Below are 8,942 nucleotides of genomic sequence, written 5' to 3'. Positions count from 1 at the left end.
TTGGCCCTTTCTCTCTGTTCTTTGATGAGCCCCTGTATTATCTGGTTCATCTTCCTTGAAAATGGCAGTGTACAGGGGACAACCACAAATTTCGGCTCATCAATACTCTACATATATAGTCAGAATGAACCAATTCTGACAAGCCTAAGATAAGCCTTCTCCTGGAAGGATATGGCAAAGCTCCTATGGTTGATCAAAAAAGATACTCTGGATTATATGCCATCTGAAATAAAGAACAGATTTTCACAGAAGTAACAAGACAAAAGGCAATAGATTTTCAATGTCTAGGGGCAAGAGGTTATGGGAAGACAAATGCTTGATAGATCTTGTCTGGTTGTTAAGGTTGTTTTATAGATTTCTCTGGTGCTGATAAGAGTCTGATGTCACTGTGACCAATCTTTATCCTTCCCGGTAGAGAGCAGAAGAAGGGCACCTTTATAAAGTTATGTCCTGCTTTTAGACTATGGGTGAAGGACAGGGAGCTTTCCTACCATCTGTTTCTCTTTAATTGCCACCAGCTCAATGTCATCCTTGAGCTCAGGTGGCATATTTGGGGGTGGTACATATTCTTCCCTTTCACTGAGTTGCAAAAGTGCTGTAAAAGAGAGACCCATACACAGAGACTGAGCACAAAGTTGTCCTTTGCCTCCTTAGGACATTCGGCTTGGTGCTGGGTATCACATAGTCAAGAAGGTCACAAGTTCCATCCACTTCGCACTCCACAGTCTCCAAATCTTGCCCCTGTTCATGTCTATCACTGCTGCAGCAACCACCTGTTGGTTGTGCTCCGTCACATGAAGCCTACCTGTCACTTAGCTATCTCACTGCTCTGACTTTCTCCCTGTGCTGTGGTTAGAATTGTGCCCCAAAGACTTTGTTTTGGAAATTCTATCTCTAATATATCAGAGTTTGGAGGTGTGCGCATGTAAGACGGGCTGAGGTCTTGAGGACTCTGCCCTTGTGATTGATCACAGTACTTGTCTTTTCTCAGGAGTGGGTTAGTTTTCTGAGAGATTTTAATAAAAGTGAGGTGCCCCCCTTTTGCTTTCCTTCCCACATGCTCTTCTGCCCTTACACATTCCACCATGTTATGACCAGCAGCAAGGCCAGGCTCCTTAACCTTTGACTTGACAGCTTGAAGAACCATGAGGCAAATATACGTACTTTATAAATTACTCAGTCTGGGTGGTCATGATGATGCACACCTGTAATCTCAGTACTCAGGAGGCTGAAACATGAGGATTGAGAGTTAGTGGCCATCCTAGGCAGCATAGTGACTTTCAGTCCAGCTTGGTCTACATAGTAGGACTTTGTCTCAAAAAGGTAAATAAAATAAAACAAAACAAATATTCTGAACAAACAAACATTGAAAATTTTATCCAATCTCTGGTATATTATCTTAAGAACACAAAACAATCCACTCTAGAATGACAGGTGTTGGGAATGTAAGATTTTCATCTTAGATTCTCCAGTAACCAGGAGAGAGCCAGACACATCAGCAGATACCTGAGATGAACTTGATGGACAAACAAAGGAGGAATAAAGAAAGGAGAGAATAAAAGAAGAGAATAAAGGAAGGATTTGGATAGAAAATAAAGGAATAAAGAAAGCAGTCATTTTTGATAGTTCATTGTAGTTTTCATTATGAGAAAGATGAGTGTTGGATACAGGGTTATAGTTTGTGACACTTCCACATTAGAGCCCTGGGAACTATTTGGCTGCCATCACCCTTGGCTGTAGATAGTCAAAGCATCAGGCTGGCTTATGATGGATTACTGGGAAGATTTCTAACAGGAGTTCCCCAGTTTGGGCTTTACACTTTGGGTCTTGCACCCACTGTGTCTTAGGACAAAGACTCTTTAAAACCCTTACACTCCTTTTTCCCATACCTCAAGTTTGAACACAAAAACCCAACAGCAGTGCAGTCTTTCTTTCATGGCTTCAGTCCTCCAACACTGAGAACAAATGGAAATGACTAGAGTTTTCCAAGATGCCACTAATTTTGACAGGCACCACTTTACTGTGTTGCCACAAACAAGAAATAAAATCTCAGGTATATGACTTCAAAGAGAGGTGGACAAGTTAGTAAACTAGGGGAGGGGACCAAAAAAAAAAAAAAAGAAAAGAAAAGAAGAAGAACAGATAGCTGTCTGTCAAAAAAAAAAATACTGAACTCTTAACTAAACCTCTAAAGGAACTAGAGAAAAGCTTGGTCTGAGGGAGATCAGAACCACCATACAGATCTGATCCATCCCGCAATCTTCCCAGACCAGGTTTTTAAAAATTGTTCTGCTTTGATCGTTTTTTGGCAAGAGCTACTTGTGTGGGCCACCCATCAACAAAACAACTGCATGCAGGGCTATGCGCAGGTTTGCAAGTCTTGACTGGGCCACTGGACAGAAGGCAACTGGTATCTGTGCCCCACTCTCTAGAGCAAAAAGACTGGCACAGAAATGAACTAGTGGGGCAAACTGGCCCCACTGCACAGGTTAGTCCAGTGCGCAGATGTAGATATATCTGTCCCCTGGAGAAAATGTTCTAAGAATCAGGCAGATTAAAGGCCCCTACATCTGGCCCTGGACTGACAAGTGGGTAAAGCAGTGTGAACTTTCCTATAACCAGTGTTAACCCTGAGGGCCATTGCTCAGCCAAATACAGTGTATAGGCACAAATATATCTGACCCCTTAGAAGAATTCTGGCTAAGCTGAGTGATTAATGTCCCCCACACATGGCCCTGGACTGGTGAGTGGGTGATGCTGCTAGACACCTGGGCCTCTTCCTCAAGAAAGAGCCAGGGAGGCAAGGAGGCCTGCTGGCTAGAGCTCAGCATCTGAGTCTCTATCCCAAGACAAGGAGGAGTGTGGAATTGAGCTAGCTGAATGGTTACAGCCCTAAACCCACTGTTTAACCCAATGGTGTATGTATATAAAAAAGTGACAGGAGCTATTTGCCTCTCACTTTCCAAATGAAACATTAAACTGGAGGACTGGGTGGAAAAGGGATGAAAAAACTCACTGTGGACAAACCAGAGCAGCCACTGCACTCCCTGAGTTGGGAAAAGCATGGGATTCAAGAGTGGAAGAGTGCTTTCTGACTCACTATCTGTGCTCAGCAACCTTGCAACCCACCCCAAACTGCTACCTCTCATGCCCAATACCATCCCATCAAACCCCAACAAAGCAGCCTTCCCTTGAACTGCTATTTCTCTACAGGACTTTCCCTGCCTCACCCCAGCAACTGCCCCTGTACATAGTGTTCCTCCCAGGCTGCACCTGGTCAATCCAGAAAGCTGAGGACCAGAGATTGGAGGAAAGCACCAATCGTATTGAGAGTTCTCTTCAGTAAGGAACAAATACTGACTTTTTAAATTGTTTTAACTTTTTAAAGTAATATTTAATTTACCTCTTTTATATATTGTCATTTTTTTCTCTTTACTTTTTGTTTTCACTTTTCCTACATGTATTTTACAAACTATTCTACTGGTGGTTTATTCTACCTTCTTCTTTTATTATTCTGAACCTTTCTATCCCTTTGCAATCACTGATTGTAAATTGAATCCATAACAATTGAACTATATTCCTGCCCATGAGTATTTTGTTTACCTGCAGGTTTCACACTTCACTCGCCTCCATCCCATCTTCTTTCTTCCTTGTTTTCTCATTCACCACTTACTTTTACTACTTAATTTTAAAATCCTATACAAATAGGTTTTATTTTTGTAACCTCTGACTGTACCATATGAAAATGCTAGTCCCCTTCATACATAATGTGATTGGTTGTATAGATAATGTTATCAATGGTATTTTACTTCATGTAAATATCTGGTTTGATGTTGAATCAGTGAATTTGTTGCCGCTGTTATACCCCCAGCCAAATGGTTACAAATTGCACATCAACTCTGCTACTGTCCAGTCCTGACAGAACATAGAAAATAATTCAACAGAAAGACTTTAGTTGATGAAAACTCCTAAAAAATGGGTTGACTCTAGATGAGTTAATCTCAATATAGAAACATAAGAAATATGTAAGAGTAAGGCAACATAACACCTCAAAAAAGTAAACAATCACATAATGAAGGATCTGAATTATAGACAAGGGGATGAAACCTCAAATTCTGAGCTGAAAAGAATGATGATAAGAATCATTAATGAGATGAAAGAAGACATACATAAACACCTCAATGAAATCAAAGAGAATATAAACAGATAGATGAACTCAAAGAAGATACAAATAAACAAAAACTGTACTTCAAAACTGAAAAAAATCTTTTATGATAAACAAAAACTACAGCAATTTATGATCACTAAACCAGCACTCCAGAAGATACTAAAAATTCTTCACAAAAAAGGAAGATAAAAGTAAGCAGGACATTAGATCAAGGGCAAACACAACAAGGGGATTGGACTATGAGCACATGATAAAAGCGAGAGCACACAAGGAAGGGGTGAGGATAGGTAAGACACCTAAAAAACTACCTAGCATTTGTTGCCCTTAACGCAGAGAAACTAAAGCAGATACCTTAAAGCAACTGAGGCCAATAGGAAAAGGGGAACAGGTACTAGAGAAAAGGTTAGATCAAAAAGAATTAACCTAGAAGGTAACACCCATGCACAGGAAATCAATGTGAGTCAATGCCCTGTATAGCTATCCTTATCTCAACCAGCAAAAACCCTTGTTCCTTCCTATTATTGCTTATACTTTCTCTACAACAAAATTAGAAATAAGGGCAAAATAGTTTCTGCTGGGTATTGGGGAGGGAGAGGGAGGGGGCGGAGTGGGTGGTAAGGGAGGGGGTGGGGGCAGGGGGGAGAAATGAACCAAGCCTTGTATGCACATATGAATAATAAAAGAAAAATGAAAAAAAAAAAAAGTAAGCAGGAAAATGTGGGAAAATATAAATCTCACCAGATGAGTAGATAAGAAAATGAAAAGAACGAAAGAATCAAACATCAAAAACCAAAAAAAAAAAAAAAAAAGGCAGAAACTACCACATTTCAATATTAACACTGAATGTAAATGTTCGCAGTTCTCCAATCAAAAGACATAGAAATGGTGAATGGGATTAAAAAGCAAGTCCTGACCCTTTGTTGCCTACAAGAAATGCATCTCACTGACAAAACCATTGGCTTAGAGTGGAAGGGTGTAAAAAGACCTTTTAAGCAAATGGATCCTAGAAGCAGGCAAAAGTAGCTACAGTCATTTATAACCTCAAACAAAAATTAATCAGAAAAGACAAAAAGGTCATTTCATATTAATAAAAGGAACAATTCATCAAGAGGATATAACAATTGTTAATACATATGCACCAAATATTGGACCACTCAATTTCATTAAAAAATATGACAGGAATTACAAGCACAGATAGATCCCTGTCAATAAAATAGTGGGAGTCTTTAATGCCTCACCAGCAACAGATAGGTTATCCAGTGAGAACATCAACAAAGAAACTTCACCATTAAATAGCACTATAGACCAAATGGACTTAACAGATATCTACAGCATATTTCATTCAGCAGCTAGCTGCACATTATTGGAACTTTGTTCAAAATAGATCATATCATAGGGCACAAAGCAAGTTTTAGCAAATCACTCCTGGTATTGTATCAGACCATAATGTAATAAAATTAGAACTCAACAGCAAAAGAAACTACACAAATACTCAAGCAGGTGGAGACTGAACAATGCACTGTTGAATGATCAGTGGGTCATTGAAGAAATAAGGAGAGAAATAAAAAAGTCCTTAGACACTAATGAAAATGAAAGCACAACATTCCAGAACCTACAGCAAAGATGGTACTAAGAGGAAAGTTTATATCTATGAGCATCTACATCAAAAAAGAGAAATTGCAAATAAAAACCTAATGATGATCCTTAAGCTCCTAGAAAAACAAGATCGAGATAAACCTGAAATTAGTAGATGTAAAATAATAAGGATTAGGGCAGAAATTAATGAAATAGAGACCAAAAAACTACACAAAAATTCAACAAAACAAAAAGTTGGTTCTTTGAGGAGATAAGTACAGTTGATAAACCCTTAGTCAATCTGACTAAAAGGAAGCGGGAAAAGATAAAATTTAATAAAATGAGAGATGAAAAGGGGGCTATTGCAACAAATACCAACATTTGTGATAAGCATATTTGTCAATGTAGCATGTTATAATATCAATATACAAAAATAGGTAGCTTTTCTATATATCAACAGTTAACAGGTTGAGAAAAAATTGGGAAAAACAATTCCATTCATGATAGCCTCAAAAAACAAAACACTGACGAATAAACTTAACTAAAGGTGTGAATGACCTTTACAATGAAACTAAAACCTTGAAGAAAGAAACTGAAGACGACACCAGAGGATTAAAAGACCTCCCATGTTCATGAATTGGCATGAATAATATTGTGAAAATAGCTATACTACAGAATCTACAGACTTAATTCCAAAATACATCAAAACAAACAAACAAACAAAACCCAAACAGCAAAAGAATAAACAATCCAGGTAATTAATGAAAATGATTTCAACAGACAGTTCTCAGAAGGAATACAATAGCTAATAAGTATTTGAAACAATGTTCGACATTCTTAGCCATAAAAGAAATGCAAATCAAAACTACACTAAGGGGAAACTCCATTGAGGGAGATGGCAGCAGCATGAAGGCCAGGCAAGAGCTGCCCAATCCGCCTCTTCCCTGCTGTAGCCAGTGCCACCACTGGGTCTCTGGGGTCCTCTAGTGTGTGCGTTCCCTGTGAGCTCGCCAGCCCCCTCCACCCACCTCCTTCCTTTTGCTGTCACTGCCAGCCCCAGGGTCAAGCGGTCTGATCACTCCCCACCCCACCGACCAGCATGCGGGTCTGCACCATGCAGGAAGGAAGCTAGAGTTCCCCTCCCTCTCACAGTGCACTGAAGACTCTGAGGAGAGGACCGACCCTATGAGATAAGAGATGCAGGAAATTTTACTGACTGTTTTTAGGCCCATATTTCTATGCTATGAGAAGTAACCTACGTATACTACAGAAGCATGGAGTAACCCATATAACTTACATATGACAAAATATTGAAGCAAACTTTATTAAACCAAACTTTCAACAATTATTTAGACATTTAGTCTTGGATAGTGCAGATAATTCAGTTGAAAATATAATACGCTTTTTCCCTATGACTAAAGACTTTACTGATGGGAGCTTACAAGATGGCGGGAAAGGTCTTGTCCATGAACACGCAGGGATCTCCAGAAGTGCTGCCTTTGTTACTGCACACATTATGTAACCACTTAGAATGAAGTACAGAGCTACATTTGCTCATATCCTAGAAAGCATTCTGGTACCACAGGCAGTGTCAAGAGAACACATGAAGAAGAGTATTTTGGAAGCATGCAAGTGCAGCTGCACAGAGCGGCTGACTTGAGAAACGTTACAGAGGAAGCGAATTTCTGTCTGGAAAAGAGAACACGAAGGATAACAATCTAAAATGGTAAAAATGCAAGTAGTTTATTTTCAATTGTCTGTCGCTTCCAGCCATGTTTCTCTGCAAGTTGTTGAGCAATGTTTTAAGAAGATGCTGGACTCCGGCACTAGGTGGCGCTCACCGATGGCTTTAAGTTTTTTTTTATTTTTTAACACAGTTTTATTATAAAACAAAGATTTTGGACTTGCAAAGGTATTATTGAAATAATGAGCTTTTCATACTTGAAATTTATTTGTATGCTATAAAGTTATTACTTTAAACAAAATGCAAGTTAGGGGGATTTGCTTATAAATTTTGTGTAATTTATAACAAAAGAATTTCCTAGAGTTTGCTAAAAACCAACCAACCAAACAAAAACAACAACAACAACAAAACCCAACTACACTCAGATTCCATCTCACCCCAGTGAAATTGCAAGCATCAAGAAAACAAACAATAAATGCACATGACGATGCAGGGGAAAAAAATGAACCCTCATACACTGTTGGTCGGAATGCAAACTAGTACAACCATGATGGAAATCAGTATGTAGTTGCCTCTAAAAATTTTAAATGCACTTGCCTTATGAGCTGTCTATACCACTCGTGGGCATATATCTGAAGGAGTGTGAGTCCACACCCAAGAGAGACTTGCATACCCATGGTTATTGCAGCTCTGTTCACAACAGTTAAACGGTGGAATCATCCAAGGTGCCCCAAACCTGATATCTGTTAAACAAAAATATGCTATATATAAAAACACCATGGAATATTACTCAGCCATAAAGAAAGATGAAATTATATTGTATGCAAGGAAATGGATGGAAGTAGAGATCATGTTGAGCAAGATAAAACCTAATTATCACATGCTTTTGCTCATTTGAGGAAGGTAAACCTAAAATGATGATTATGGTAATTACAATGGGACTTGAATGTAAAAGGGGGGAGTCAGTAGGAGGGTGAAGGGAAAGAAAATGATACTGAGGAGTGTAGAGGACTGAAGTATGCTACATGTATATGTATATATACATATCTATGTCTGTCTGTCATCTATCTATCTATCTATCTATCTATCTATCTATCTATCTATCATCTATATATAATGAAGCCCACCACTGCTTGAAAAAGGAGGAGGAGGGAAGTGGATTGTAATATAATGGAGGGGGTGAACTTGTTCAGAGTACACTGTAAGCATTATGCAATTATCACAAGGAACCCCCTTCTATTATTATTATATGCTAATTCAAAAATAAAAAAAGGTGAACACCAGTGGCTCATGCCTGGGAGGCTGAGATGGGGAGGACTGCAGTTCAAGGCCAGCCTTGACAGAAAGTTGGTGAGATGCCCATCTCAATAATTGCTGGGCGTGGTAGTGTTTACTAGTCATTCCAACTACATGGGAGGCTGAGATCTGGAGGATCACAGTTCCAGGCCAGCCAGGGAAAAAATATTCCTGAGACCCCATCTCAATTGTAAATAGCAAGGCATGGTGTCCTGCAAC

General features: G+C 39.2%; 1 pseudogene; it reads left to right on the top strand.

The window, feature by feature from the left end:
- Nucleotides 1-5,865: 5,865 nt before the first annotated feature.
- Nucleotides 5,866-7,465, top strand: LOC141417949 (serine/threonine/tyrosine-interacting protein pseudogene; annotated as a pseudogene).
- The last annotated feature ends 1,477 nt before the right edge of the window (nucleotides 7,466-8,942 follow it).

This window comes from Castor canadensis, chromosome 16 (genome assembly GCF_047511655.1).
Source record: "Castor canadensis chromosome 16, mCasCan1.hap1v2, whole genome shotgun sequence".
NCBI lineage: Eukaryota > Metazoa > Chordata > Mammalia > Rodentia > Castoridae > Castor > Castor canadensis.
The sequence above is the reverse complement of the archived record's forward strand: the minus strand, read 5'-3'. Positions and strand labels throughout refer to the sequence as shown.